The sequence below is a fragment of the Nerophis ophidion genome, linkage group LG09 (assembly GCF_033978795.1).
Source record: "Nerophis ophidion isolate RoL-2023_Sa linkage group LG09, RoL_Noph_v1.0, whole genome shotgun sequence".
NCBI lineage: Eukaryota > Metazoa > Chordata > Actinopteri > Syngnathiformes > Syngnathidae > Nerophis > Nerophis ophidion.
The window spans coordinates 31,558,255-31,568,230 of NC_084619.1; positions in this window are offsets into that span (position 1 = coordinate 31,558,255).

Consider the following 9,976-nt stretch of genomic DNA (forward strand, 5'->3'; position numbering starts at 1 on the left):
ATCGGTGCGGCGTCTTCAGTAATGCGGACGTTGTATCGATCCGTTGTGGTGAAGAAGGAGCTGAGCCTGAAGGCAAAGCTCTCAATTTACCGGTCGATCTACGTTCCCATCCTCACCTATGGTCATGAGCTTTGGGTCATGACCGAAAAGATAAGATCACGGGTACAAGCGGCCGAAATGGGTTTCCTCCGCCGGGTGGCGGGGCTCTCCCTTAGAGATAGGGTGAGAAGCTCTGCCATCCGGGAGGAGCTCAACGTAAAGCCGCTGCTCCTCCACATCGAGAGGAGCCAGATGAGGTGGCTCGGGCATCTGGTTAGGATGCCACCCGAACGCCTCCCTAGGGATGTGTTTAGGGCACGTCCAGCTGGTAGTAGGCCACGGGGAAAACCCAGGACACTTTGGGAAGACTATGTCTCCCGGCTGGCCTGGGAACGCCTCGGGATCCCCCGGGAAGAGCTAGACGAAGTGGCTGGAGATAGGGAAGTCTGGGCTTCCCTGCTTAGGCTGCTGCCCCCGCGACCCGACCTCGGATAAGCGGAAGGTAATGGATGGAATTTCCCAGGAGTTTCGTCTTGGAAACGTCGTGTAATGATGATGTGTACGCAGGACGTCACACGTTTTTAGGAAGTATGAGAGCTACGCACACACACACAGGTAAAAGTCGTCTGCTTTAACGGCATAATTACACAGTATTTTGGAGATCCGTGTTACTGAATCTTTTGCAATTTGTTCAATTAATATTGGTACAGTAGAAAGATGGAGTTGGGAAGCTTTAGCCTTTAGCCACACAAACACACGGTGATTCCTTGTTTAAAATTCCGGAGCTGAAACTTTACTATGGATCAGAGTGCGGTCAAGCAGACATGGATCCCAACTGAATGTCAACCAGCAGGTTTCGGTGAGAAAATTGTGGTTAAAAAGTCGCCACTTACCGGATTTCAGCTGAGCTTGTGTCGTCTTTACAGCTGCCATCGACACCCGTGAAACATGGCATCAAGACACCCGTGGACAAACCCCTCCGACTATCAGGTAATATTAAACTCACTAAAACACTAGCAACACAATAGAAAAATAAGGATTTCCCAGAATTATCTTAGTAAATGTGTTTAAAAACATCGGAATACGTCCCAATGCTATCGCGTATTTTTTTTTTAACTCGTTTTTTTTTTTTTTCTAGTCCGTTGCTATCAATGACCTCAAACACGAATCTTTTATCCTCGCTCAAATTAATGGGGAAATTGTCGTTTTCTCGGTCCGAATAACTGTTTTGTTGGAGGCTCCCATTAAAATCAATGTGAATATGTGAGGAGCCCCCACACTTGCGACGTCATCGTCTGCGACTTACGGTAAAGGCGAGGCTTTTCAGGAAGTACCAAAAGTGGCGAACTTTATCGTTGATTTTCTCTACTAAATCCTTTCATCAAAAATATGGCAATATTGCTAAATGATCAAGTATGACACCTAGAATGGACCTACTATTCCCGTTTAAATAAGAAAATCTCATTTCATTAGGCCTTTAATTGTCAGTCTGCCTCAGGTTAGAGGCAGTGAACTAGCTAGCTACAGTTAACCAAACTTGTTTTTGGTTTTCAGATGCCAATTGTGACTTTATTTTTTACATTACATTTAATCATTAAAAAAAAGAAGTAATGGAATTAGTTCCAAACTCGTTTTTGTTAGAAGCTACTAGTGCCAACCACATCCAAAAATGTGCTTATTTAACAATAGCATTAATGCTAGCTGACTTTTTTAAAGTGTAATTTAAAAAAAACTCTGCTCTGTCATTATAATATATATTTGTTGTTGTCTGTCAAATATGTTTAGTTAACATTAACACATAATAGATGATCGTTTAATTTATACTGTTTTAAGTTAGAGAAAGATTTATTTTCATTTTGTTGAGTTAAGCAGAGAACATTTCTATGTAATAAAGTTATCACTTGTTTTTGCACACAATAAACATTGAACAATTAATTTCCCATTTATTATGACAAAACATGCATCTAATTAAATTCAAGTTTAAGTGAATTAGTAAAAAATTGTTTCACACAAATTTATAACGATTGTCTAAATAACCGCTTTGAGGCCATATGGTGTAAAACAGTAAATGTACAATATGCACAAGGAGACACCACTCAATGCGACTTGAATTTCCCACCCAAAGTTGTGTGGTGTTTCATTCCTTTTTCTTTTCTTAACATCATCTTGATCCCAGAAAAAAAAAAAAAAATCAAAACGTTGCACCGGTTGTTTGTATGTGTTCCATCAAAAATGGCAAAGAATGGTCCTCTGCAAAAAGGCAAAATATGAGACAATTATAACGATGTATCATATATTTACTGCATCTGTGCACATTTCCCAATGAATATTCCACAGGACAAGCAAGAAGAATTTGCAGAAAGAAGTACAGCAAAGACATCAACGCTGTTTCAAAAGTACACAATAAGAAGCTTGAAAGTCCAATCCCTTTTTCTGCTTTTAACAGCATTGTCCACCAAAGAGGAAACAAATAATTCTATAAGGTAAAAAAGATGCCATTCACTTCCTTGAGCAGCCACAACAGATCACCCCAGTGTTGTGGCTGAGCATTTTATACACTTCTTGTGTTCACATGACTGGCAAAATAAGTCACAGTTCACAGGATAAATGCTGGATTTGTTTGGGTTTTTTCAGCCATGAAGACACAAGCGTAACAATAGGCAGTAGAGTGATACTGTACACACACGCCTCAATAATCATCACTTTTATGTCTCGGTGCTCACAGCCTGATAGCATATAAATATCTACAAACCCTAGGCAATGGTGGAATCACCAGACTTTGGGGATGTTCATTTACACAACTTTAGTCTTTTCAAATGGCAACTTTCTGTCTTTATAGAGGACCCCCCCCCCCCCCCACACACACACACACACACACTTATTATTCACAATCCTTATGTAAGACAAGAATACATGTCTTTTTACCACTTTCTTACTGTACAATGTCTGCTCCCACTAGGAGGCCGACTGTTAGGATGTTCATATATTCCAGTTTAGATTCATAATCCTTGCAGAGGTAGAACCAGGGGTCATTTTGTGTCTTGTGTGGCCATTTCTGGGTCTAAGTTGGCTGTTAAAGTTTACCAACTTCTCAGTTGATGTCCACATAATTTTACTCTCAAGGTGAGAGGCATGATTTTTAATCTAAAATAAACTTTCACAAGCTCAGAGATGAGTGTCACACCGTGGTGAGGGAAGTCCTGTTATGGGGTTGTCTGGCAAACTTCCTGTCTTATTTTGAAAATTCTAATCCTCCTCTCATTTCAGGCCACTGGCTCTTCCTCCTGTGTCACTGGTCTGATGTCTCTCCTGATTGTGCCCACTTGTTTCACCCTCCCTCATGTGTATATAGTCCTCGTCTTCCCCTGTCTTGTTGCCAGAGTTTATTGTCACATCACGTCACGTACCTCCAGCCGTCTTCCACAGTCTTGTTAAGTATTGCCTCGCCTTATTCCTTGATTTCTTTGTACCCTCTGAGAAAGAGTGATTATGTTTTGCTGAAGCTTGTTGGTCAGTTTTTTGTGCGAATTTCATAGTGCTTTGCTTTCCTTTTTTCCTCCTCTTGGAGCACTTTAATTTGTTGCAGAGGTGGGACCAAGTTATTGTTTGGCAAGTCACAAGTAAGTCTCAAGTCTTTGCTCTCGAGTCTCGAGTCAAGTCCCAAGTCAAGACAGGCTAGTCCCGAGTCAAGTCCAAAGTCAAGACTGGAAAGTCTCAAGTCAAGTCCCAAGTCCTGCATTTTGAGTTTCGAGTCATTTCAAGTCCTTTTAACCACAGACTAATACATTTACACAGATTGTGTATGCTTTTAAAACGCTGTATGTATTTACAGTAAAATAAAAAAAATCGTACTGACATTGCAATTCATAATAGCACTATTAACCAGTTATTTTAAACATTTAACTCATTCCTTTACAGAATGAACACATTTGAAAAAACAAGTGCAACTGTACTTATTTGCACAAAGGTGTTAACATTGTACTTCCATGGCATATAGCATTGGAACTAGTTCCACAGCAGTTTCTATCCTGTTCTTACCCTATCTCATTGATCTCATCTCATACTGTAAGTGTTTATGTGTGCGTACACATGAAAAACATAACAAATACATGAAAATAACAAGGAACAGAGTTGTACTTTTTAGAATTCACGGCCCTATGGAAAATTAACCAGCCGCTACTGATTATGATGCATTCTCATTTTAGGCAAAGTATAAGACAATACTTTCTTAAAAGTATAACTGTAACCAGGAATAAGTCTTCAAGTAACGATATTCAAATACTAACTTTGTTGGGTAAGACAGAATTTGCTTTTATTCTGAATCCAGTGAAACAGACTTGTGGTTTTAGCTGATATAAAGACTTTCAGGTGATTATATACGTTTATGTTTAAGTTGGCAGACACTTTTATCCAAAGCAACATACATGAAAAATACATATAAAACAATCACTGTAAACATGATAATTTAAGGGAAGAATGTAATACAAAATATTAATACAAAGTGTCAAGACAGAATAAACTCTCTGCTGTTGCAGAAACAAATATAGCATATAAGAATATTCTATTACTGTTAAGCAAACTATGAACACGGCAAAAAATTTGTCCTTTATCATAGTTACACGTATGACAAAAAAGCGCATGAATATCAGTGGTATTCAGTGAGGTAAAATGAATAAAATGCGCCGACAGTTCATTGCTCCTGCCAAATGAATTGCACTGAGTGGAGGGGATCACCACTCCAAGATGGCGGCCGCACGTCTCGTCTCGTCTCGTCAGCGCCAGTAAGTAATAGTGGTCGATGCTGCGTCTACTTATAAGATGTCTATGGTTATAACGTTAGTAGTGAGTTTACAGCCTCACTGATTTAACTAAACAGCAAATAAAAGTTACGTTACTCGGCCAATAAACGTTAGCTTACATTCAAAACTTACCCTTCTTTGTGCATCTTCAAATGTCGAACGAAGTTGGAAGTTGTTGCGTCTCTGTCTGTAATATTCGAACGAACCCCATGCTTTGCATACGGCAATTCGTTTTTTGTTGACCAAGTCGTAGTTTTTATACCCGAACAAAACAATTTTTGGCATAATTTTTCCTCACTGGCGTGTTGTTTGAGAGCTCTTCGTTGATTTTCATGCAATTTGATTGGCTGAATACTGTGTGACGAAAATAACATGGATGTAAGTTGATTGGCTGTTGTTCTGACAGGTAGCGCGCACACTGTCATCGCACACACGGACAGATACGGAGCGCTCCTGAATAACTTTTTAATCATTGGGTTTTGGGGAAAGTAGCAAGTCATGTCAAGTCAAAAGGCTCAAGTCCAAGTCAATTCACAAGTCATGGATGTTAAAGTCTAAGTCGAGTTGCAAGTCTTTTTAAATGTTGTCAAGTCGAGTCTAAAGTCATCAAATTCATGACTCGAGTCTGACTTGAGTCCAAGTCATGTGACTCGAGTCCACACCTCTGGTTTGTAGTTCTCCTAGCTTTTATAGCGTAATTTGTGTTTATGGCTTCTTGTCTCCTTTTATGCATGAGCGATTTTCCTTTTGTGTAGTTTATAATGGATTCTTGTTTTTTGTTATTAGATCAGTTTAGAAGTTTGCTAGTGCCTTTTTCCTCCCTTCCATTTCATGTAAGCTGCTTTTCTACCCAATCATGGCACCCACCTGTTCCCAATTAGCCTGCACACCTGTGGGATGTCCCAAATAAGTGTTTGATGAGCATTTGTCAACTTTATCAGTATTTATTGCCAACTTTCCCAAATTCTTTGTCACGTGTTGCTGGCATCAAATTCTAAAGTTAATGATTATTTGCAAACAAAAAAATGTTTATCAGTTTTAACATCAAATATGTTGTCTTTGTAGCATATTCAACTGAATACGGGTTGAAAATGATTTGCAAATCATTGTATTCCGTTTATATTTACATCTAACACAATTTCCCAACTCATATGGAAACAGGGTTTGTATTTCTTGCAGTGGCGGGCCGTGAGTTTTCCAACTAGGCCTTCAGTGTTTCCCTCTCAAAATACCATAATTTATGTCGCCAAATGACCATTGCTGGATAAATACTACACAGAAACACATTTACAGGTCAATGTACCACATCAACTGTGTACAAAACGGGTTATTTTCTGGCGTATTTAAAAATCCATAAACCTGCATCAGCAATTAAAACATATCGTATGTGGTACTGTCAAAATAAAATTGCAAAAAAACCCATTAAACATGAAAAAATTAAGAAATACAATATTTGAACTCACAGTTTGTGGAATCCATTTGACGCCGTATAAATATTTCCCCATTTCATCGCCGGGACAGCTGAGCTAGCTTCCGGGGTTGGCAGACATAGTCTCTCAAGATGTAGTTTCTCTTTAAATATTTTTGGGGAAAATGGCCTTGCAAATATATGTGTTGTCTTGTCTAATCATAAAATATGCAGACAAGGCATGTTGACTGACTTCTTAAAGTTTACTCCACAGCGTGCTCATCAAAAACATGCCCTCTGTCGACATGTCTACTTTCTACAACCGAAACAGGGCTGCTGTGGCATGCTGGGTAATGGGCTTCTTACATTAGCTAGCTCATAACATCACAATATATATCTGCCTTCGGCCATCTAGAAGGACTTACTGACAACAACCCGTGATCTGATTGGCTATTGCAATTGTCTTTCACTGTGTGTCCCCGTTCACTTACAGTGCATAGACGCTAGCATTGCTGAATCTGAAGGTTTCTGGCAGATTTGGTACAGCACGGCAACATAAACTAGCTGAATTCTGATTGGATAAAAACTCTATAAACTAAAAACAACAATGCTGGAAGGAACATAGTATGACATGAAGAGAATATAAATACTTTCAGATATTTAGGGAAAGTAAATTAAAAATTATTTAAATCTTTAATTATGATCATGATTTCGGATTATGTTAGGCCAGCAGAGAAGGCTTTGCTGGCCCTAATGGCCCACCAGTAATTTCTTGTAGTAGACGGCTAACAATGTAGCTATTTGGGATTAGAGCTACTGTATTTCGCATTTAGAGCGGTTCTGATTTTCTTATATTTCCCACAATGCACGTTGGCCATATTAAAGGGCTTCGGTTGCATTATTACTGATTATTTAACTTGTGATACCCATAATTCCAATGACCTGTGTGATCGTCAACTGCCACAATCGAGGTGGGAGAGATATTACAAGCATGTATTGCATTCCTAAGTGTATTTGTAGCCAATTGGAAGAAAAGAAAAGTGAATGTCAAAGACAAGCATGGATTGCTGAAATCAACTGAGATGTAACGTGTTTGGACGACTTCGTGTTTGTTCGGATCATTTCATTACAGGTAATTAGGAACATTTTGTAAGTAAAAATGTATCTAAAATAAATAACATCCCCACTTTGCATTAACTTGGTTGAAGAACTGTGATAGTAGTTGTACTGATAAAAATAGTACTCACTTCTCTCCATTGGACTGTAGCCTCCACATATAAAAAAAAGTGACATGATAACAACAATCTTGTCTTATAGTCACAGAGCGCTGAGATAAAGTTAGATTAGTTCTTGGTTATTATCCAGGATGACAAATTTGGGTCAAATAATTTCTGAGTATCCGTTACTTGATGACACAATGTCCACTTTGTTTATACATATCAACACGAACATGTTAGGAGAGAGGGGGGTTGCAATTTACTGCAGGGTTTTGTTCCCCCAGGATGCAGGTGGACCACTTCGGACAAGACGTGAAGGTAGGAACATGATTTATTCTTTCAAAAATCACAGAAGTACCAAAAACAGAAAACAAGCAGAAGGAGCAATGTGCCGATCGCACTGGAAGCTAAGGCTACCACATAGCATAGACTAGGAGACAAGAAATTCTCACGTAACAGTTTGCGTATAGCAAACAATGAATCCAAGCCAACTGACCGGCAAAGGCAGGCTTAAATAATGCCTTGTGGGATACTTTTGCCAAATATCCGAAGCCCTAAAGTGCCCAAAAAAACATCCAGAAATCTCTAAAAACTTTTGTTTCAGCCTACACGCTGAAAGTATATACTGTATGTAATGTAGTGCCTGACAAATTCCTAATAACATGTAATATTTACATATTTTGCTCATTTTAGGCATTACGGCAGCGCATTACATTTCACAGACGCACCACAATCATGGCAGACTTCATGAGAGCCAACAGCCACTACTTTGGGACAAATGACAATCCAGAACCTTATATTTTTGAGCCTGAACATACAGAGGATGAGCAACAAATTTAAGAAGCTGAGTGATAAGCAAATCTGACTAGAAAATGGATTATACTTGTAATGGATTATACTTACATCCATTGCTTTCGGTCTCCACTAGAGGAGGGGGGGGGGGGGGGGGGGGTGTTGCCCACATATGTGATCCTCTCCAAGGTTTCTCATAGTCATTGTCACTGACGTCCCACTGGTGTGAGTTTTTCCTTGCCCTTATGTGGGGTCTGTATCGCGGATGTTGTTGTGGCTTGTCCAGCCCTTTGAGACACTTCTGATTTAGGGCTATATAAATAAACATTGATTGAGCGATGATTGGTATAGCGCTTTTCTACCTTCAAGGTACAAGCGCTTTGACACTATTTCTACATTCACCCATTCACACACACATTCACACACTGATGGCGGAAGTTGCCATGCAAGGCACTAACCTAGTCAGTGGCCTAGTGATTAGGATGCCCGCCTTGAAATCGGTAGATTGTGAGTTCAAACCCTGGCCGAGTCATACCAAAGGCTATAAAAATGGGACCCATTGCCTCCCTGCTTGGCACTTAGCGTCAAGGGTTGGAATTGGGGGTTAAATCACCAAAAATGATTCCCGGGCATGGCACTGCTGCTGCTCACTGCTCACCTCACATCCCAGGGGGTGAACAAGGGAATGGGTCAAATGCAGAGGACAAATTTAACCACACTTAGTGTGTTTGTGACAATCATTGGTACTTTAACTGACCCATCAGAAACAAAGGTGAAGTGTCTTGCTTAAGGACACAACGGACCTGACTAGAATGACAGATCAAACCAGGAACCCTTAAATTGCTGGCCCGGCTGCGCTACAACCATGAAGAAACACAAACTAGTGGTGCGCAATACCACTGATTTTCTTTCTGATTTTATACCGAGTAAAATTCAACCTGGTATCAGCGATACCGATTCGATACGTTGTGCCAAAATACCTAGTGTGTCTTTGTTTAGTGTATTGTTTAGTGTATATACAATCGTAGAGTCGGACCAACTTGCTGAACTAGTATATTAGTATGACTGAAAAAGTTATTCATGACTTTAAAAGTGGTCACACTTCACTTACTTTTCCAACACTGTTTTTCAACTTTCCGTCTCAGCGATGGTTTATCGTTGTTTTTCTGTGGTGTTCGCATTTGTTGTGACTTTCCTCTGCTACTGTAACTGTTTATTAAAATGACAGAAGTCACAGGTCAAACCATGACTCATTTAACCTAAAAATATTGTGTTGCATTTAATTTTGTTATATTAACTTATTTTGTATTTGTATTATTTCTGTGCCAAAAGTAGCAGTAAAAGTAGCAGGTACATGTCCTGGTATTTCAACCAGAAAATAAGTTGGTTGCACTTTATTCTTGACATTAATATTGTATTATTTTATGTTGAAAATCAGCAACATGTACACTGGATTTACAGTAGCATGTAAATTCACTGTTTAAATGTTGGTTATTTGTATTGAAATCATTTTGAATGTTAAACATGTGAGAATAAAGTTGCCAGAGTTAGTTTGTGACGAACCCCAAGATGCAGAGATGGAGGCAGGCATTGAATGGGATAACATTATTTAATTCAAACTAAACAAGAACAAACAAAAGGGGTACAACAAAAAGCGGGCACGAGCAGATAACAAACACAAGCAGCTTAGCATGGAAGCTAGCAAAAACAAAAGGCTTAGC